Source organism: Mauremys reevesii, unplaced genomic scaffold (genome assembly GCF_016161935.1).
Source record: "Mauremys reevesii isolate NIE-2019 unplaced genomic scaffold, ASM1616193v1 Contig26, whole genome shotgun sequence".
NCBI classification, from domain to species: domain Eukaryota; kingdom Metazoa; phylum Chordata; order Testudines; family Geoemydidae; genus Mauremys; species Mauremys reevesii.
Window position 1 is genome coordinate 566,883 of NW_024100836.1, and position 22,298 is coordinate 589,180.

Genomic DNA, 22,298 nt, shown 5'->3' on the forward strand with positions numbered 1-22,298 from the left:
GAATGATCACATCCCTTGATCTGCTGGAAATGCCCCTACTTATACAACCCAAAATGCCATTAGCCTTCTTGGCAACAAGGGCACACTGTTGACTCATATTCAGCTTTTCATCCACCGTAACCCCTAGGTCCTTTTCTGCAGGTCCTGTTGTAATGATGCAAAGTGTGGGCCATTAATAGTGGTTTGGACTCTTGATGGCTCCTATTAACCAGGACAATTGACTGGAGATGGCTCTGTCCTGCACCATCTGTGAGTCAGGCCAGGAAGAATGAAGGCTTGGGGGTCTCACAGGACATGTGACCATGTCACCTGGTACAGGAATCCATCTTAAACCTGGGGCTCTTCCCCAAGAGAGAGACAAAGAATTCCTGCCTTGTACCAAAGCTGTATAAGGGGGTGGAACTGAACAAACATGGCTGCAGTCATGAGACATCCCCTAGCTACCACCTGAGCTGGAACACGGACTATACGAGGTGAAAAGATTGGGCCCAGACATAAAATAAGTCTAGTCTGCAAAAGAAGCTTATTGGAAGATCTCTGAGGGTGAGATTTGATCTGTATTGAGTTTCATACTGTATTAGGCTTGGGCTTGCATGTTTTTGTTTTATTTTGCTCTGTGAAAAATACAAGGTCCATAGAGAAGGAAAAGAAAATGCCCTAGAAAAGTCTGTGTGTGTGTGTGTGTGTGTGAGATGGGTGGGAGGGTGTCTAGAAACCACTTTCCTCTAGTTTCTTTTCTCTCATTTCCTGTAGAAAATCTGAAGCAGGGAGCAAAAACCATTGCCTTCTCTGAGGCTTGAATGCAGGACCTTCAGATTATGAGACTGACACACTGCCAACTGCGCTAAGAAGGCTTAGAAAAGTTTTAGGCTCAGTGTATATAGGACCCTCCTACAGCAGTGACTGGGGCAGGGAAGGAGCCAGAGATGTGCTGGAAGAAGCAGGGAGCTCTGGTGACCAGAGACTTTTCGTGGCAGCTTTCACAGCAGCAAAGAAATCAATTCATGCTGCCAATGAACAATCTACTGGAACTAATGGCAGCACAGGGGGGATGTTTCCAAGCTATGCACCTACTTCCACATTTTAGAACTTACTCTCCTTTTCCTAGTAGGGCACTTTCCATGCAAATTAAGCAAAGCAAGTTGGGGAAACTACACAGGTAATAAAAACCAGTGCTCCAAATAACGCTTGAATTCATAACCCCAGCAGTAGCCCCCTCTGCGCTAACCAATTGCACCAGTGCAGGTGCTTCTCAGGCCTTGGCTACACTTGCAAATTTGCAGCGCTGCAGCAGGGTGTGAAAACACACCCTCTCCCAGCGCTGTCCGTTATTCCCCACAGGGAGGTGGAGTACGGACAGCGCTGGGAGAGCTTTCTCCCAGCGCTGGGGCTTTGACTACACTTAGCGCTTCAAAGCGCTGCCGTGGCAGCGCTTTGAAGTGCAAGTGTAGCCAAAGCCTTAGGCAAAGCTGGGAAGCAGGCAGTTATCAGTCTCTGTGATTCACACCTTTGCCTGGTAATTGAAAGGTTGATGCATCAAACCTAACTCAAGATGCGGCTTTTCAGCCATGAGACTCCAGGACATTTTGACAGAAAGAAAATCTCCTCTGTTTTGGGTTAGCCCCATTTGACTCCTTCTGCTCATCTTCTCCCCCTCCCTCCAGTCTCTTTCCTTCCCCATTGGGGCCATGCAGAGAGGAGCCCCAGTCAGTCTCTGTCACAGAGTCTGTATCCCATAAAGGGAGGGAGGGAGGGAGGGAGGGGTTGCTCCAAAACATTGATAATGGGGGTGGGAGAGGTGGGCATGGTTAGGGGAGAAAGGATGGAGAACTAACAGTGGGACCCAGAGAGATTCCCCCAGATTGGGGAGATCCCCTGCTGCCCCCATCAGCCAGCTGTGGGAAGAACAACTTGGGATTGCTTGGGGAAGCCACCTTTAAAAACACAAGTGTAACAAGCTAGTTACATTTTAATAAGACCAAAGCCTCCTCAATCCCAGGGTCACAATCACTGGAATGATTTTGCCTTGATATTTTACCGGCCGCAGACACAAAGCGAGTCAAATTACAGTTTCCGTTCAGACTCAGTGCACACACAAGAATCCGGAGGCTTTTAATTCCTTAGGTTCTGCTGCCATTTCATTTCTGTCCTGTTCCAAGATTTATCATTGTGCAAAGCAACGTTAGGCCCTTGGGAGCAGGGGCGGCTCTACAAAGTAGGCTGCCCCAAGCAGCGCGGAGCGCTGCGCCGCCCTTCCCCAGTCCCGCGGCCGGTCCCCTCTTCCCGCGGCTCCGGCATCCTGGGGAGGACGTCATTTGGCTCCGGTGGAGCTCCCACCGGCATGCCTGCGGCAGGTCCACGGGGAGCGGGCGAGCGGACCTGCCGCCGGAGCCCAACCGAGAAGCGGGACCGCGGGCGGGCGGAACCGACCCGGCAGGCATGACTGCGGCAGGTCCGCTTGTCCCGGGCTCCAGTGGACCTGCCGCAGGCATGCCGGCGGGAGCTCCACCGGAGCCAAATGACGCCCTCCCCAGGATGCCGCCCCAAGCGGGCGCTTGGCCCGCTGGTGCCTAGAGCCGCCCCTGCTTGGGAGTGTCCCCCTCAGTGCTGCCTGTCACCCTTGGGCAATTTAAAAGGGCCCAGGGACCCCCGCCACCACCGCCAGCAGCACAAGGGGACTAAGGCGGTTTCTTGCCCGCCCTCACTCCATGTGGCACGTCACTCCCGGGAGTGGCTGGCACGTCCCTGGTGTGGGGGAGGTCTCCGTACGCTGCCCCGCCCCGAGAGCCAACTCTGCCAGCTGTGGCAATGGGAGCTGCGGGGGTGAAGTCTGCGGGCAGCCATGCACAGAGACACCCCTGGCCCTCCCGCTTAGGGGCTGCTGCCAGAGGAGGGTGCAGGTTGCTTTTGGGAGATGCCCGAGGTAAATGCTGCACCCCTCACCCTCTCCTGCACCCCCAACGCAGACCCCACACCTGCACCCAAACTCCCTCCAAGAGCTTGCCCCCTGCACACCCTCCTGCAGCACAACCCCCTGACTGAGCCCAGACCCTGCACCCAAACTCTCCCAGAGCCCAGCCCCTCTCCCTCCCACACCCAAACTCCCTCCCAGAGCCTTAGGCAGGTGTGTGTGGCGGGGTGGGGCAGGACTTGATCCCATTCTGGGCACCACCAAAAATTGTACAAACCTGCCGCCCCGTCCAGCCCAACCTTCTGCTGACGCACCTCAGCCCACACCCGTGCAGGGTTTGAAGCTTCCATTGCTTAAACTCCAGGACACTGAGGGATTTCAGCTCCCCTTTGCCCACAGGGAACCTTTACCCCACTCCCAGCCAGGTTCTTGTCCATGGGATCACTGTAGGGGGGCTGGGTCCCGCTGGGTCTTTTCTCTCTCTGTGACAGGCCAGGGTGCAATAACTGGGGCATCTGAGCACCCAGGACCTTCTGTGGGGCTGCCATTCCCCTTCCCCTTCTGTGGTCTCATCAGTCATTGACTCCAGCCTCTTTTCTATCCATCGTCAGCACCGTCCCAAGCCAGCTGCACTCACCTCAAAAAGACAGTGTCCCCTGGTGGGTGTAAATCACTGACCTCTCTCCTCTCTGAGCACTGACTGCCCCTGTGTTTCCTTGCCTCTCAGTCTGTGCAGATGGGACCTTTCCCTCCAGTGCTGGAGGATTCGCCCTTCTCATCTACCCTTGTCCCAAGCAGCACAGCGGGTGGGAATCTTAAATGTACCAAGGTGACTTAGGAGTAGAAACCACCCCCCAGACCTTCCATGCAATTGGCACTTGCCCCTCACTGAGCAGGATTGAAACTCCTGCAGGGAGACTGCTGGGCCACATCCCAGCTGGGCATGAGCAAAGCACCAGGGTGAAAAAATGAACTTGGAGATGCTGGGGATTGAACCCAGGGCCTCATACATGCAAAGCATGTGCTCTACCACTGAGCTACATCCCCACATGCGTTAGGTGGGCTATGGGTTACACTCAGAGCCCTCCTGTCTCCACTGCATCCAGTGACCTATAAGCCTCATGAGAAGCCCATTCCCCTCTCTGAGGGCCAGTCCTGCTCTCCTGGAGGTTAATTGTTCATAGGGGTCACTTTGCAGCAGGGCCAGATTCGATGTGTGGGGCAGAGAGAGTTTGTGCCCTGGTCTCAGGGTGCAGAGATACACTCAGCCCTCTCCCCGGCATTGGGTGGGGGGTGCTGCCACCCCGTGCTGCAAGGTCATGGTGGGGGACGCTGTGAGCAGCTCAACACCTCACCCTGGTGGCAGAAGTGGGGTGGGGCGCTCCAGATGTTTCCACCTGCCTGTAAAGTCCAGCTTTCCCCAGCACATTCACTGCAGTGCAATTGGGTCACTGTTTCCATGGTTGAACAGCAAAGAATCACTCCCAGTTTCCCTTCTATCGGCAGCCGGATTAGCCTGTGTCAGTGATTAATGAGGTGGATCTTGTGGTAGATTGTTATTCATTCCCCACCTTGACAATTCACACAGTCCCTTTCCTACTCAAATCCCCAGCACCTCGGTGATCCTGGTAGCGGGGGTTGGGTCCTGAGATTTTCAGGGTCCTTTTTCCCCTCCACCTGGAGTGAACTCAGCTTTTCCCCCATCCCAGACAATCCATGAAATAACAACAGGGGCATAAAGAAAGAGGGGAGGGAACATCTCATGGCCAGGGCTGGATGTGCCCAGGGCCCCCTGCTTGTCCATTGTTTCCATGGAATTTGGCCCCCTGCTTTGCACAAGGGACAGAGAAAGATCTTGCTGTTCCTGTGTCTGTGCAAGGAAAATTGTGCTTCCCTAGGAAAGAGAGGTGGGAAATGGCCCCATGGTGGGACAATATCCTCAGGATTAAGACCTAAAGACTCAGGCTGAGAACTGATAGAACTGCACTCATCTGGGATTTAACAAATTGTCTTCCCTGGAGCAGGGCCAGATCCAGCGTTTTTGCAGCCCCAAGCAGAGGGAAAAAAAAAAAGCTGCAATCAGCAGCAAGTCCTTCCCTCCAAGAGGGCCAAACTGCTGCTGAAGTCTCCCCTTTCCATTGACCACCCCAGGCACCTGCTTGCTGCTCTGGTGCCTGGTGCCAGCCCTGCCATGGAGACACTGGGAAGATGGGGAAATCAGGAAAAACTATGAAATTGTTTACATTGCAAGTGAAGAATAACTGAAGCATTTTTGGTTTAAAGTCATTTTTCCCTGACTGGGAATCGAACCCAGGCCTTGGCAGTGAGAGTACCAAATCCTAACCACTAGACCACCAGGGAGCTGATGTTATTTTTCTTCTCTCTTATGCTACACTTTCTTAGGCTACTTTCTATCCACTTTCTGAAATTGCTCCATTGTCCATTCCCTGAGGGGCTGGGAGCAGAAAGTGCAGGAATCCCTGTACTCAGGGTCACAACCTGAGCCCAACCCAAGCCACTGAAACAAACTCAAATCATGCTTCCTCCAGCAGGATCACAGAGCCACACATTCCTAAATTCCTAAATTCCACCCTCCCACCCTGGTTACTCTGACAAGCTGATGGTGACAGCATGTTAAATCAACCCCAGCTCTCTGGTCTAGAAAGCAGCATCTAACCAGCCTTGTGACAGGTCCAGTTTGCTCGCTGGAGACATAACGGACCAGGAAAGAAGGCAAATGTCAGACAGGGAACCTCAGCTCACAAATAAACACCCTCAGGCTCCTCCTACACTGCGACTGGGCAGTTGACTGACTTTCAAGCTAGCTAGCTCAGTTGGTAGAGCCTGATGCTCTTAATCCCACCATCATAAATCCAAGCCCCATGGTGGGTGGTAGCGACAGCCCTTAGGTGTCAGTCTTCTGCTAATAGTCACAGACCAAAATGAAACAAACTCTCTATGCTCTTCGGCAGGTCATGTTTCTTCCTCTCTCTGAGCTTCAGTAAAACATAAAGAGAGACCAAACTGACATTTGCATCCTCTGTTAAGAGAGGATTTTCTCCTCTTCCATTCTTCCCCAGGCAAGAAGAGGGGATAATAACCATTTAACGGATGTCTGCAAAGAGAAAAGTTTGGCTTTATAAATAGGACGATGATCAATTGTTCTCCATGTCCACTGATGGTAGGACAAGAAGTAATGGGCTTAATCTGCAGCCAGGGAGATTCACGTTAGATGCTGGGAACAGCTTTCTAACTCTGAGTGTAGTTAAGCTCTGGAATAGGCTCCCAAGGGTGTCTGTGGAGTCTCTGTCCTCGGAGGTTTTTAAGAACAGGTTGAACAAACCTCTGTCAAGGATACTCTGCATATACTTGGTCCCATAGACAACCTGCTCTGGCTCTGGTTCCCTCCTTCTGCTCCCTGCCTGGGCCGGCTGCTGTGGGCACTTGACCCCACATGGCCCTGACGCATCGTCTCTGCTAGGCCCTGCCTCTGCAGAGAGGGCTGGATTTCATGACCTCTCCAGGGCCCTTGCAGCCGTACAGCTCTGTAATTCGATGCCATCGCAATATGATATAAACAACAAAAGTGGAAACACCCCAATCTAACATCTAACAATTCAGCGTGAACTGACATTCCACAGCACAAAGTGACAACACGTAGGAGTGCAAAGCCCGACAGTTCAGCACCATGCAAATGAACGCCCCATGGGGCAAAATGACACACTGCACAAGAGCTCAGCTCAAACCAACGCAACACAAGGCGGTGCAAAAACCATACAACATGAAACAATGCGTCAGAGTGCACAGTGACACTGTGCAAAACAGCTCAGAGCGGGACAACGACACAGCACAAACCAACACAACAGAATCATATAGAAAGGTAGGGCAGGGAGGGACCGCGAGAGTCAGGACCAAATCTCCCTAGGCCACCCCTGACAAGTGTTTGAAGAACAGGGAAACAAAGGGCACCACAAACTTATGTTTTTTGGATAAGCCAAGAAAAGGGAGCAGCATTGTCCCCCTCGGGCAGCCCCTGTTCAATTCCAGGTCAGAAAGCAAAACTCTTCTGCAAGAATATCCAAAAAATATTGTGTTTCACTTTACTTCATAAGTACAGTTGTGTGGCAATGAAATGATAACCCTAAAGTTTCATAAAAGTGCAGGAAATATGGATGTTTCTGAGAAAATGGCTTGGAATGAAGAAAGACAAAAAGTGATCAGTCGAGAGAACAGGCCCTGTTTCCCCCTGGTTTGGAACTTCTCTCACAACTACTGGAATAGAAAAGCTAAGCAAATGGGGTTCTATTGTTCCAAAGGAGATTGAAGTGAGGCCATTTTCTCCAGACAGAATTAAATGGTAATGTCAGGAGTGGGATTTGAAACCACATCTCTATGCAGAGACCAGAACACACAAGGGACTGGAAAAAAAATGAGTCTTATAACTAGCACTTTAGACCAGTCCACCATCCTGATACTACAAAGAATGTGACTTATCAACCCTAGCTTTCATTAATAGTTGATAAACTCTTTAGGGAGGTCAAGATGGCGCATCTCTTTCAACTCCTAGAGACCTTCTACAGCACAGCGGAATTTCAAACACACTCACCCAGATCTAAAGTTACCCGTTTCCTGGAGCTCCATGAGTTCTATGGTGTTGTAATCTCCCTGCTCACGTTTTAAGTGAACAAAAGATGGGTGCTGGCATTCTGAGACAGTAATGGTGAACCTCAAAATCCTGCCCTGGGGGCCAGACAGTTAAGCAACAAGCACCCACAACCTCTATCTTGATAGCCAGGGCCGGCTCCAGACCCCAGCGCGCCAAGAAGAGAAAGATCCAGCTTTCCCCAGCACAGTCATGCCTGCGGGAGGTCCACCGGAGCCGCGGGACCAGCGGACCCACCACAGGCACGTCTGCAAGAGGTCCCCCCGAGCCGCAGGACCGGCGACCGGCAGCGCGCCCCCTGCGGCATGCCGCCCTGCTTGGGGCAGCCGGATTCCTAGAGCCGCCCCTGTTGATAGCATCCTCTCTGGGAACAACTCACTTACCAACAGCTGGGCTGTGACATCTTCATTTCTTTGTTGTTCTACCACTGTAGTCCCCACTTTCCTATTGCTTGTCTGTATAATCTCTGTCTGGCGCTGTGATTGTTTCTGTCTGCTGTATAATTAATTTGTTGGGTGTAAACCAATTAAGGCGTGGGGTATAATTGGTTAGATAATCATGTTACAATGTGTTAGGATTGGTTAGTTAAATTTCAGTAAAATGCTTGGTTAAGGCATAGCTAAGCAGAACTCAAGTTTTACTATATAGTCTGCAGTCAATCAGGAAGTAAGGGGGGCATGCGAATGGGAATGGGGGGGAATAGGAACAGGGAAGGGGAACAGGGACACAGACAAGCCTCTGTGGTGTCAGAGCTGGGAAGGGGGATCCTGAGGAAGGAAATTGGAATCATTGCTTGCTGGAAGTTTACCCCAATAAACATTGAATTGTTTGCACCTTTGAGCTTCGTGCATTGCTGCTCTCTGGTCATGCGAGAAGGACCAGGGAATGGGAGGGTGATGGGATAAACCCTCTAACAAGTATGTCTTTTAGGAATTTGAAAAACCCCAGAACCAGTATAATTAAGCTGACCTAAGCCATGGTTAGCTAGTGCTAAATGAAAGGAAAGATTGTTCTGCCAATGCAGCTGTTACAGGGATGGAACCCCCCCCCCATAGCAACTGTCTACGCCACAGCAGTATTTTAAGTGTAGACAGCTTTAGAGTGAGATCAGATCTGGCTCCATGGATGCTCAGACAACAGCAATGACAATACACTAATGCTTCCATAGCTGGCAGGATTCAAACCTGCATGAGGAAGACCCCAATGGATTGCTAGCCCATTGCCTTAACTACTCAGCCACAACTACTTGATGTACAGCTGTTTCACTACACAATGTTTCTGTTCTCACAGAATTGTCTCTGTCAAATTCCTCAGACCAGCTCCTCCAGCACACTCCTGGCTGTGCATTAGTGTAAGTGTGTCCATGGCTGAACAGCAAGAGTTCCTGCCCATTTCCCTTCCAGCTGGAGCAGCATGAGAGTGTGTTTGTGGTTAATGACATTGCTACAGATTGTTGTTCATTCCCCACACTGACAATTCAGACAGTCCCTTTCCTATTCGAATCTCCACCATATCATGGCAATAGCCGGGAGCAGGATTTCTCTGGGGCACTGAAATGTTTCAGGGGGTTAGTGCGTGAACTCAGCCTTGCATTCCATCCCTGATGTTTCATGGACTAACAACAGCAGCAGAAAGAAAGAGCCGAGCCAATATCTCCCTGGCAGGGATGCAGGTGACCATGTCCCCTCTGTCTGACCATTGCCATTGCAGGAGAGAAGGGTTCACTGGAATCAAATGCCATGGCTCAGACCAGAGACACAGGGAGGTTTTGCTGTTCACGGATCTGTGCAAATGAAATTGTGTCTCTGTGTGAAATTGAGGCGGGAAATGAAACGTCCACATGGTGGCCCAGTGCCTTAAGGAATGTGGGTGAGGGACTCTGGCAGAGAAAGTATTTAACAGGAATTGGTGTCAATGTATTGCCCTGATTAAAAGCTATGGCTAAAAGGCAGCCACTGTTGTTAGTACTTGAACCTGTGTGGAGACACCTGAGTGGGTATCAAGTCCATTTCCTTAATCAGGGGTAGTCGATTATTTTATCAAGATCCAAATTTCTTGGTCAAGGTCCAGTCAATGTCTAGACAGCAGAGAAAATAATACACTGATGATAATAAGAAGTATATAGAAAGATTTTGCAGTCACTATGGGCATAACTATGATGATTGTTTCGTGTTTCACTCTTAATATCTGGCACCACCACTGCCTTTCCCTTTAGTCTTTTAGTTAACAAAGGGTAAAACTAAACATCACTTCAGATATAAGGGAGTGTTTGTGTTCATTCCTGTTAGCTACACAGGGGTTTGATGTAGCTGCTTTCAATCCTCCGCTCTGCCAGGCTAAGTAACATTTCAGGGTGTCACTGAACTGAAGGAGGGAGATCATTTTTTGACAGGTTACGCCTCCTCTTAAAGGTGTTTGTCTGGCTGGCAGCTCTGGTTCCCAGGTCTCTCCTGAGGGAAGAAAGTTTCTGTGCAAAATACCAAAACTTTTACCAGAGAGGAGGGAAAGGCCATGGCCACATGATGGGGCCAGTATGTTCCACAATATGGTTCTTTTATTTGGGATGACTCTGAACACTGACTGATCTCCACTCCCTTGGATTTGAAGAGATGTTTAGTTTTGCACTTGGGAACCTGTAAGGCTGAAGCAATTTTATGGATGGTGACACTACGACTGAAGGGTTATTTAATGTTGTAGAAATTGTTAAAAACACTGAGCTTCAACTGGAACTGCCTGTTATTAAAGGCTGGTTTCCCCACGTCAGTTCCATAAGCTCTGCTAGAAACACCCTGGGTTCTCTCCTGCCTCAGTGGGAACTGCAGGGAATCGTCCCCTGCTGCCCTTGGCTCCAGGCTGGTTTTTCTGGGGAGGGGACGTGGAATTGATTTGTTTGCTGTTGAGAAGGGAGCCAGGCCAGTTCTCAGGGAACGAGAACTCCCAGCATCTTCCCAGCCCAACCCAGGCTGCTGCCCTGTCCTAGCCTCTGTTCCCCTGGGGCCCTGCGCGTTTGACTCTAGAGCAGGCCGGGAGCAGCAGCTGAGGCAGAGGACAGCCTGGGCCGGGCAGATAAGAAGGAGTTTAGCAAGCAAAAAAGGTAAAATGGCAGGGGAGTATTACCTTGGACTCGACGGCATTTCCCCATTGGTCTGTCTGCTTTGGGGCAGGGACAATAACACGTCCTGCTGCTTTTGTTATTTCAAAGGGCGGTTTAGGATTTTCATTCTCACACACGGTGCACAAAGCAGGACTCAACCTTTGCCGTAAACTAAACGAGCTGCTCACAGATTCTGGCAGCCACAATGAGCATTTGGGTGACAGCTCAGACCTGCCCCTGTCCCAGAGGGAGGGTGTCATCTGTGTGGGGACTGTACCACTGACCTACCTGCTCCTAACTCCCAAACCTTCAGTAACTCTATTATCAGTGCCTGTGAGTGTTATTTAAACCATAAGAAAAACCACACTGGGCTAGACCAAAGGCCCATCTAGCTCTGAGTCTTGTCTTCTGACAGTAGCCAAGAGCAGGTGCCCCAAAAACCAGTCAATAAGGCACCACTGGGAATTGAACCCAGGATCTCCTGTTTACGAAACAGATGCTTTTGCCAGCTAAGCCATGGTGCCTGTAGGTGCCAAAAACACAGTGTCTGCCCACACCTGACTCCCTGCCATCGCTACCAGGGCCTGACAAGCTTTGCTTGTCTTTGGATTCTGCAAAGCAGAGGAGCAGGTGACGTTTTCCTTGCAAGTTGTGTGTGTGTGAATCTTTGGCCAGGTCTGCACTACAAAGTTATTTCAGCATCATTATATTGCTGAGGTGTGTGAAAAACACACAATGCTCCTCGGTCGGTAGCTTGTGGCTGGTGTACACACTGCAATGCCACATCTGGCGACAAAATTGCCCTCTTTTGGTGACAAAATAAAACCACCTCGATGAGAGGTCTAGAGCTTTTTGTAGCAAAGTTAAAGTAACAGAGAAAACGCTGTTCTTCATTATATCACCATAACTGGCCTTCCCCAGTATCCCACAATGCCTGCCGTGAACTCGCCTGCCCTGTATTCCTGCTACAGAGCCATGGACCCCTCCCCTTTCATCGCTCTGGGAAGTTCTGACAGCTGAGCCTGCTGCTCTGCTCCGGCAGCCAGGAGCAAATCACTGCCGTGGATGCTGCTCTCTCCCACCCTGCGAACACAGAGCAGGGTGGTGGGAACTTCCTTACATGGGGGGGGCACCGGCATCTGAATGTGACACCCCCATGACACCCCTTCCCTCGAGGAGGCTCTTACCTTCTAAACAGGGACGGCTGTTTTCTAGTAAAATCACTAAAAGGGAAGGAGAAAACTCAAGAGAGGTTCCTCCTTGCGCTCAGGTACGGGAACCCCAATACTCCCCCAGTCCTCAAAGAGAGACCTGGAGAAGGAGACTTGCTGGAGCAAAGCCACAGGGGTCTCTGAGGTTTCCCCTGCCCCTCGCCCCTGTCCTGCCTGGCTGATGTCAGCATCTCTCTGTGAGGTCACCACCTCCCCACCACCTTTGGCCAATAGTCTGAGGTCCTGCCAAAGGCCTTTGTGATGTCACTGCCACACCCCTCCCTTGCTGGGCTAATGTCCTGCCCCTGGCCAGGCACTTTGGAGGTTTGAGCTGCTCCCTGTGGATCACCCCACTCAAGGAGCGTTCGTTCTAGGAAGCAAGCCGGTAGTTTTGGATCATCTGCACATTTTGTCAGCTCACTGTTTAGCAGATCATTTATGAATATGTTGACTAGTCCTGGTCCCAGAACAGACACCACTAGTTACCTGTTTCCATCCTGAAAACTGACCATTTATTCCTACCCTTTGTTTCCTATCTTTTACCCAGTTATTGATCCACGTGAGGACCTTCCGGAGGTGAAAGTAAGCCGGTATGTTCCGGTATAGAGAACCGGCAAGAGCCAGTACGCTGTGCCAGCCCCGCCCGGCTTCCTCAGGCTGGTGATTTTAAGGGCCCAGGGCTCCCTGCAGCGGCCGGAGCCCTGGGCCCTTTAAATCACCTCCCGAGCCCCCCTGCTGGAGCCCCGGGGAGCAAATCAGTGCCGTGGATGCTGCTCTCTCCCGCTCTGCCAACACAGAGCCGGGGCGGCAGAAGCTTCCTTACAGTGGGGGGGGGGCACCATTGTCTGAACTGTGGCACCCCCATGACACCCCTTCCCTAAGGACCCCCACTCACAGCACCTCTCCCCCCGAGGCCACACCCACAGACGCCTCTTCCCCAAGACTGCAACCTCCCCCCCACATCATTTGTCCTAACAGCCAGTAAAGAGTGGTGGGGCCATGGCCCTCTAAACCCCCTGTTCCAGCCCCCCTGACATAGAGATAAGCAGGCAGCAGTGTGTGCGTGTGTGTGTGAGACAGAGAGTGCTGTGCTGAGCTGAGCCAGTGAGAGAAGGGGGCTGATGTCGGGGCTGTCCCCTGCCTCAGGACTGGTTGCTTCCAGCAGCTGTCTGAACTTAGAGACAGTGTGCGACACACTCACTCTTCCGCAATGCACACACTGTCTCTCCCCCCACACACACACGCTCTCTACCCCACCACGCACATTGCAGTTGAAAAGCAGCTGGCAATCTAGTAGGATGCCCATGGAACAGAAACCTGCATCAGGTGATGCTGTACCAGCCCGTGAGGCATTGCAAACCCTTCCCAAAGCACCTTGCAGCCAGCTGCACAGTGGGATAGCTACCCACAATGCACTGCTCTCTGTGGCAATCCAAGAGACGCTAGCATGGATGTGCTCTGGTGACACAGGGGAATAGGGTGGACATGCAACAGCTGTTCAATTAAAACACTTTAACTAAAGCCAGGTTATTGTTTCATGTAGACATAGCTTAAGAATGCGACAAGACCCAGCTCCATTGAAACTAAAGTACCACAACTTACTGTGCCATTCACAGGATTTGAACCTGCACAAGGAGACCCCAATGGATTTCTAGTCCATTGCCTTAACCACTCAGCCACAACCACTTGCTTGATAAGTGGCGCTCACTGCACTCTAGTTCTGTTCTCACTGAGTGATCAATTCCAGTTGTTTCCTCAGACCAGCTTCCACAACACACACACTGCTGTGCCCTTGTGTAAGTGTGTCCATGGCTGAACAGCAAGAATTCCTGCTCCTTTCCCGTCTGGCTGGAGCATGAGGAGAGTGTGTTTGTGGTTAATGTTGTTGCTGTAGATTTTTGTCCATTTCCTGCCTCGATCATTCAGACAGTCCCTTTCCCGTCATATCCCCAGTACATCAGTGATTGCAATAGCAGGGGGCAGGTGTTCTCTGGGGCACTGAGCTTTGCCAGGGGGTTGATGGCTCCTTTCTTTCCTCACCCTGGAGTAAACTCGCTTTTTATTCCATCCTTGATGTTTCAAGGAATAACAACAGATGATCAAAGAAAGAGGTGGACAGGGTAGGTCTCAGGGGAGGGGCAGAGAGGTGTGGGCGATGGACAGGGGAGGGGGCAGAGAGGGGGGGCAGTAGGCCGACCTGGGGGTAGGGGGTTGAGAGGCGCGAGGAGCCCTTGCGGGAGAGGAGCGAGCGATCAGCAGGCCTCAGCCAAAGAGCAGGGGTGGGAAGTGGCCAAATGGGAGTGAGGGTGGAGCACAGGGGGGGCCTCGGAGGGAGGAGAACGAGGGAAGGGGGTGGAGGGGGGACAGCACCACGGTCTGGGCAGGGGCTGCCCACAGGATTCAGGGGGCCTGGGGCAAAACAATTTCAGGGGCCCCTTCCATAAAAAAAAGTTGCAATACTATAGAATCCTGTATTCTCCTGGGGTCCCTGGGGCAAATTGACCCCCCCCCCCCCCCCACTGGGCGGCCCTGCCCTCAGCCTCTCCCTGTAAGTCCCCTGCCCCCTAGACTCTCTCCAATTTGTTTCTGTAGTGTGTGTGTGTGTATGTGGGGAACTGGACGCAATGCTCCAGATGTGGCCTCAGCAGTGCTGACTAGAGGGGAATAATCACTTCCCTCCATCTGCTGGCAACGCTCCTACTAATCCAGCCCAATATGGCCAGTTACCCATATTGAATGCAGACACAGCAATATCTGATACATTGGTTCCTGTCCATTCAGGAGGTTATTTCCCACCTATTCATAAATAATGAAGCTGTGTTAGAAAAATAGGCCAATACAAGCCTGTTAGCAAGACTAGGCCCTTAGCATAAGTAAAATCAAGGCCTTAAAATGCAAGCAGAGAGAAAAGCCTGTGTCAGCTATTATCAGCTTAATGCTTGGTTTGTCCTAGTTCATGCTTATCAGCTAGGCCCACGCTTGGCGTAACATATGTGCAGCTGTCTTTTTCTGCTTATGGCCAAAAGCAGTTAGCCTAATGGGTCATCTTCTCATGCATGAAGCCAAGAGTAGTTAGTATGATAATATAAGGGGTTAAAGGGGATATCTTATGTCTTCCTTACAATGATAAATGTATCCGTGCAGCTGCACTGTTATCATGATGGATGTATCCGTGACAGTTATGCATATCTTGTTCCTTTTTGATTGATATATGTATTCTATGTACTTCAATATTCCCTATAGATACATTTACAGGACCTATAGGGTCAGCCAAGTAACGCAAATAAGACGTCAACAAAGTTGTTTGTTTCGGGGTATAAAGGTACGCCCATCCGGCCATGTAAGGTGTGTCTCTCTCGGGCATTAGCCGGGACGAGAACACCCGCTCAGCTGATCGATCAATAAAACTAATGGTACTCGTCTTCCTGTTTCCGTGCCTCCTTGGTGTAATTGGGTAAGCCCGGGAGAATCGGGCCCTTTTGGCTAACAAATTGGCGACTCCACGCCGACTTCTCTCCTGTTGGGGCGTTGACCGGCGGCCGAGGACGGCTCAGGAGAGTGGCCACCTCGAGCTATTGGTTTGCTCGAGCCCGGTCGCCACAATCGACCGACGGCTACGCCTCTATAGAGAACTCCAGCCGACACGGAAGCAAGACAGTACCAGAAGAGGAGTCCACCTGCCGGACGCGGCCACTCCGGGTGCGGTAAGTGCGTTTACCTCTTGGGTTTGAGGATTAACGCCCCCGAAGAGTGAGGGTTGGGACATTGGGCCCCTAATGGTAAAGGAACCCACAGATAGGAAGGTGTGTGGGTAAAAATTTTCTGACTAAGGCACCTAGGTTCAGGCACGGCAAATGTATAACTTTACTAACTCCACTGATTCGTGGACCGTGCTGAATGAGTATTGGAATGTAAATACTACCCTCTTGTGTTTGTTTGCGATAGTAATACTTGTGTTTTACATTGTACTGACAACTTGGAAACCGCGGTTGCACTAGCCTGGTCTAGGACTTAAGCCAACTCTAGCCGCCCCAAGACTTCCGCGAGGGGAATTTCCCCCGGGACCGGAATATCTTGAAAGCAAGGGGAGTTGGCCGAACCCGTGACCAGGCTGATATCTAGGTGTAATGGGGTCCGGACAAAGCATGTCTACTCGGACACCCCTAGGATGTATGTTAGAAAATTGGCCGGAGTTTAGACGCCAAGCAGATTATGGAATGGTACTGTGTAAAGATAATCTGGAAAAATTCTGTACCTTAGAATGGCCAACGTTTGGGGTGGGGTGGCCCGCAGGGGGAACACTCAAACTGGAAACAGTGCAGGCTACACATAACGTTGTCACTCGGGATGGGCATTGGGATCAATACCCCTATATAGATATCTGGCAGGATCTCGTGGCCAATCCCCCCCCGTGGCTACGGGAATGCAGAGCACAAGCTATCAGAGCCTTATTAGCCCGCGCCCCTGTTAAAAAGCCCTGTCCCCCTTATGATACCCCCCGTCCGCCTGCCGTGCTTCCTTCTGCCCCTGACCCAATGCTTCCTCCTCCTGTATATCCTGGTCTCCCGGTCTTGGCAGCTGCAGCAGCTCCACAGGCTCCAGCTCTCGCTTCCCCTCCCCCGAAGGCGGAAGCCCCGGCCGTAGTGGTAAAACCCTTGCCTGACACACAGGAGGCTGCAGGGATAGACTCGGCCACAGAGCGAGGGGATGAGCCGTCTGTTTCAGAGCACTCTGATAAGAGTGACTCAGTGGCAGACCGAGTTAAACAGAATCCTAGGACAGGCCTCAAGGCGCAGGGGACAGGGAGCTCCACATTTGTTGCCCCTTTCGGGGACTCCCCGGGTAAGGCTGGCCCAGTTTTTCAGTGCCCTTTACGGGAGACTATGCTTCCTGGCGGTGAGGGGGGTACTGGTGTCCTGACTATGGTATATGTCCCCTTCACCACCAGCGATCTGTATAACTGGAAACACCAGAATCCCCCGTTTACGGAAGATCCTGCCCCGCTGACTGCCGTTTTTGAGACCTTGGTTACAGCCCATAAGCCCACCTGGGGGGATATGAGGGTTGCCCTAGATACCCTTCTTACTGCAGAAGAGAGACGCTTAGTTTTCTCCCAAGCCCGTAAGTGTTTACGAGAATCGGGGGTGCGGGAAGAGGATTTAGCTGAACGGCTCCCTACTGCACCACCCGACTGGGGACATACAGCGGCTCCAGACATAACAAAACACCATGACTATGCCGTGGCAGTGGTACAGGGAATGAAACGCTGTATTCGGAAAACCACAAATTGGGCTAAATTGTATAATGTGAGACAAGAGAAAAATGAAAATCCAGCCGCTTTTTATGAGCGCTTGTGCGATACCTGTAAAAGGTATACTGACCTCGATCCAGAGACTGCCAATGGAAAGCAGGTATTAATCCCCCTTTTCATTGGACAGTCCTATGAGGATATCAGAAGGAAATTACAGAAGCTAGATGGAGCTGCAGGCAAAAATATAGAAGAGCTCCTGGGGATTGCGGTGAAGGTTTATGACCGCAGGGATGACAAGGAGCAGAGGAAAGGGGCTCGCGTACTGGCTATGGCCCTGAGAGAAGGAAGAGAGGAAAAGGGGGGCAAGGGACAAGGACGTTCAGGCTCAATTGGTAGGGGAAAGGGCTCCCGGTTGGGTCGGAATCAGTGTGCCTACTGTAAGGAAGAGGGACACTGGAGAAATGAATGCCCCCACCGACGGGTTAGGGGAGAGGGACATAAGGATGGGACTTCACCCGTGCCTGTTTTCTATGGTGGCACGGGGGAAGGGGCTACCCTATAGGGAGGCCGGGGGACCCAACGGCCCCTCCTGGCAGCACAACCCGCCAGTCTGGATCCCACGGTAAAAATTAAGGTAGAGGGCCGCCCGATTACAGCCCTTATTGATACAGGGGCTACTCTTAGTTTACTATCCCTCAACACGGCACCACGAGCCAGAGCCCATTGGTGTGTCACGGTCCAAGGAATAGAGGGGCAGCACATTACACTAAAGAAAACCCTCCCCCTCTTAGTGAAAGTAGGGGACCGCCAAGTATCCCATCAATTTGTTTGCAGCCCTTCCTGCCCCATTGCGCTGCTAGGGCGAGACCTCCTCACTAAATTACAGGCAGAGATCTCGTTCACTAATGGGGCTATGGAGGTTAGGCTCCCAAAACAACAAGCTTCCAACTATCAGATGGCCCTACTTAATGCTGCTGTAAAACCTGCCCTAGCACGCCACGGGGTTGACGAGGCTTCCCTGCCAGGCATCAATGCCAGAGTTTGGGCTGAGGAGGGAGGTCATGCCCGTGCCAAAAATGCCTCGCCGGTACACATCACCCTTAAGGAAGGGAGTTGCCCCGTCCGAATCCGACAGTATCCCCTTAAGTTGGCCACTCAAATCGGGTTAAAACCTCTGATCCAAAAGTTTGTACAATGTGGGTGGCTAAGGGAGGGCACGTCCCCGTATAACACCCCGATAATGGGAGTGCCTAAGCCTAACGGACAATACCGGCTCGTGCAGGATCTAAGGCAGGTCAATAAGCTAATAGAGGCGCCTTATCCTGTTGTCCCAAACCCCCACACGATTCTAGGACAGATACCCAAAAGCCATGGTTGGTTCTCAGTGATAGATTTAAAAGACGCCTTCTTTTCCATCCCCCTTGATCAGGAATCTCAAAAGCTGTTTGCCTTTGAGTGGGAGGATCCTGACACCCATTACAAAGCCCAATACCTCTGGACTGTTGTTCCGCAGGGGCTTACCTGTGCACCGGAAATTTTTGGTAGTCAGCTACGGAGGGACCTTGCTCCCTTCCTAGCTCGACACCCTGCGTGCAACGTAGTCCAGTACTGCGATGATTTACTTTTAAGTACTGAGACAGAGCAGACTTGTAAGGAACAAACTGTAGAACTCCTTAACTTCCTGGGGGCACAGGGATACAAAGCCTCTAAGGAAAAAGCACAACTGGTTAAACAGCAGGTCACTTTCCTAGGGTACCGCCTTAGTCAGGGGAGTCGAAGTTTAAGTAACGATAGAATCCAGGCTATACTCGACAGCCCTCAGCCCCGGAACCCCAGAGAGTTGAGAGCTTTCCTGGGACTGACCGCTTTTGCCGACTCTGGATCCCTGACTATGGGGGAAAAGCCAGACCCCTATATGAAGCCCTAACTAAAGAAGGTCTGCTGCATTGGAAGTGGACTAAGGACAAAGAGAAAGCATTTCAAGAGCTTAAAAGAGCTTTAATTCAGCCTCCTGCTCTGGCTCTCCCAGATCCACGGAAACCATTTACTTTGTATGTCCACGAAAGAGCCGGGGTAGCGTCTGGGGTCCTCTGTCAAAAGTCAGGACCGACCTGGAGACCTATCGGCTATTATTCCAGAGTCTTAGATCCAGTTGCCAGGGGATGGCCAGCCTGCTTGCGGGCTGTTGCTGCAACTGCTCTCCTCGTACAGGAAGCCGAAAAGTTAACCCTTGGTGGGGATACTGAGGTTGTGGTGCCTCACGGAGTACCACAGATACTAGGAACAGGGCGGGGACAGACACCTGAACCCCAGTCAGCATACTAAATATGAGGTGGGACTTTACTAGCCCCGAACCTCACCTTTAAAACAGTCAGTTCTCTCAACCCAGCTACCTTGCTGCCTGACCCTCAGGCTCCCAGTGGTGCTGTTGATCCGACCCATGACTGTGTCGAAGTCCTGCAGCAAGAGACTAAACCCCGTCCCGATCTTTCAGATTTGCCCTGGCCCAACCCTGATCTCGAGGCATATGTCGATGGTTCTAGTTATGTGCTACATGGGAAGCGGTACACAGGGGCTGCTGTGATAATTAAAAGCACAGAGGTGGTGTATCCCTTTAAACTCAGCTCCTCTCTATCCGCTCAAGCAGCAGAACTAGTTGCTCTCATCGAAGCTCTTCGCTTGGGGGCTGGGAAGACCATAAATCTATACACTGACAGTTGCTATGCGTACATGGTAGTACATGCTCATGGGACCTTGTGGAAAGAAAGGGGTTTCATTACAGCCTCGGGCCAAAGAATTGCCCATGGGACCCTTATCAAATTGTTGCTTGAAGCCTTAATGCTTCCCCTGCGGGTCGCTGTCATCCATGTCCGTGCACATGGAAAAGCTCCTGATGCAGAGCAGCGCAAGTATAATCGTTTGGCTGATCTGGCTGCGAAGGAGGCAGCACGCAGGGGAACTGTGTGGCTTCTTTTAGTTCAGGACACTGAGGCCGAAACTCCTGTCCCCCGTTACACGACAGAGGAGGTATCCTGCGCCCAAGCTGCAGGGGCCCGGCAAACCCCCTCTGGGTGGTGGAAACTACCCGGGGGAGAAATATTCGTACCCTGTCCGGTGCTCCAGGAGATTCTTCAATCCCTGCATAAAGAGGGACATTTAGGATCGGGAGCGATGGTTGACTTGGCTGCCCGATCCCTTAGAGCAGTGGGTATGCATACAGAAGCCCAGAGAATTGTCAATAATTGCTCTGTTTGTCAGCGCACTAACCAGAAGGGATCTGGCCCCCCTGTTCCACTGGGAGGCCGACCCTGGGCTGCCTACCCCTTTCAAAGGTGGCAAGTGGATTTCGCTGAAGTACCCCCTTGCCGAGGCTACAAATACTTGCTTGTTTTTGTTGACCAGCTTACCGGGTGGGTGGAGTGTTTCCCTACCCGACACTGTCAGGCTCGAGCAGTTACTAAGGCCCTGCTACATGAAATACTTCCCAGATACCACCTCCCTGAAGTAATTGAGTCAGATCGGGGAAGTCACTTCATCTCCCAAGTGGTCCAACAGGTAGCGCAGGCCCTTGGTATCCAGTGGAAGCTGCATACTCCTTGGAGGCCACAAAGCTCAGGCCAGGTAGAAAGAATGAATAGAACTCTCAAAGATACTTTAACAAAGCTCTGTATAGAGTCTGGTTTAAAGTGGCCTGATGCCTTGCCGCTTGCGCTCACTCGCATTCGAAGGGCCCCCCGTAAGGGTCTGAGACTCTCACCCTTTGAGTTGGTTTTCGGGTTCCCTCCCCGAGTACTCATCCCCGGGTTCCGGGAAAATGTAAGCTGGGAGGTAGGGAATGACTCTTTGTGGAAACAGGTCTCTGCGCTGCAATCTGTCTTGTTTCAGCTACACCGGTACGCAGCACCCTTCCAGGCCCTTCCCTTGGATCGACCCGTGCATTCGTTCCAGATCGGTGACCGGTCTTTATCAAGAAGTGGAAGCGTGATCCTCTCACAGCACGGTGGGAAGGCCCACATACTGTTTCGCTCATCAGCCAAGCTGCCGTCAAGGTTCTTGGAAGCGACAAATGGACGCACTGCACGCGAGTTAAACGCTTTGTTAGCTCGGATCCAGAGGACGCCTCAACCGAAGAGGACAACGGCCCTCTGCTCCCCCCGGCTCCGGATGCCCGGGGTGACACAGGTGAAGACTCTAACTGGGAGTATCACGGACTGGAGGGCTTAAAGGGACTCTTTAAAAGACGGAAACAATGAAGTTGTTCCTCCTGTTTCTGTTTTGTTTCCTTGCTTGCTCTTATGGTTGGGAAAACAGGTTTCTGCAGTTAGGAGAGATAATTGCAAGTTCCTTTAACCTCACTAACTGCTGGGTGTGCGGTGGCCCAGGGGAATTGGATGAATGGCCCTGGGTGGCCCAGCCAGTGCAGCCCAAGTACTTGCTGAGTAACCTCAGCATCGTGCATAATGGCACGGAGCAATGGTCCACAGATAGTAGCCCCTGGCGGCTCTATTCCGCTGGCATGGGAATCTTTTGCCTTAATCGCACCCGGCGTGGGGCCGTATGTGGGGAAAGTAAATGTAGTTGGATCCTATCCTGGGGATATGATTGCTACCATCATCCTGGCTGTCACACCTATGATTGCTCTAAATATCGAGGGCGATGGAACCATACCCATGTGAAATTAACCAATAGTAGCTGGGTCAGATGTTCCTTCCAACACCATACCGGTGAGGGTTGTAAGGCAGTGGGACTAGATGGGTTCTTTGATTCCCTCTTTCTAGCCTGTCAACGCGATAACACCACTAGTAAAAAGCATGTGATCCGGTGGTATCAGTGGGCCTGGCAGCACTCTAATGGAACTCGGTAACTCACTTCAGACACTTTTGGTCTAATACGACAGGCCCAGGTCAGGTTGTAAGTGTGTGTGGAAAGCAGGAGCTGGAGCATGGAAATGTGAATACTGCGCCCTGATGGGGTACCGTCCTCCGTGATGGGTGGGCCATTCGAGGACCCTAGGAACAGGCAACCACATATACTATGAACGACCCTTGGACCCCGATACCTGGGATGGCCCTTTGCTAATGGGACTTGGGCCCTAAAGGGCCATTATTGATCTGTGGCTCTTATGCCTATTGCAGACTTCCACCAAATTGGTCGGGATATGTTATGGG

At 51.6% G+C, this 22,298-nt stretch overlaps 3 non-coding genes across 3 annotated transcripts; all 3 read right to left on the minus strand.

Moving 5' to 3' along the window:
- Positions 1–3,886: 3,886 nt before the first annotated feature.
- On the minus strand, positions 3,887–3,958 carry TRNAA-UGC. The gene has a single exon. It is a non-coding gene; the product is annotated as a tRNA-Ala (tRNA).
- A 1,242-nt stretch (positions 3,959–5,200) lies between these two features.
- Positions 5,201–5,272, minus strand: TRNAE-CUC. The gene has a single exon. It is a non-coding gene; the product is annotated as a tRNA-Glu (tRNA).
- A 5,846-nt stretch (positions 5,273–11,118) lies between these two features.
- On the minus strand, positions 11,119–11,192 carry TRNAT-CGU. The gene has a single exon. It is a non-coding gene; the product is annotated as a tRNA-Thr (tRNA).
- Positions 11,193–22,298: the final 11,106 nt, after the last annotated feature.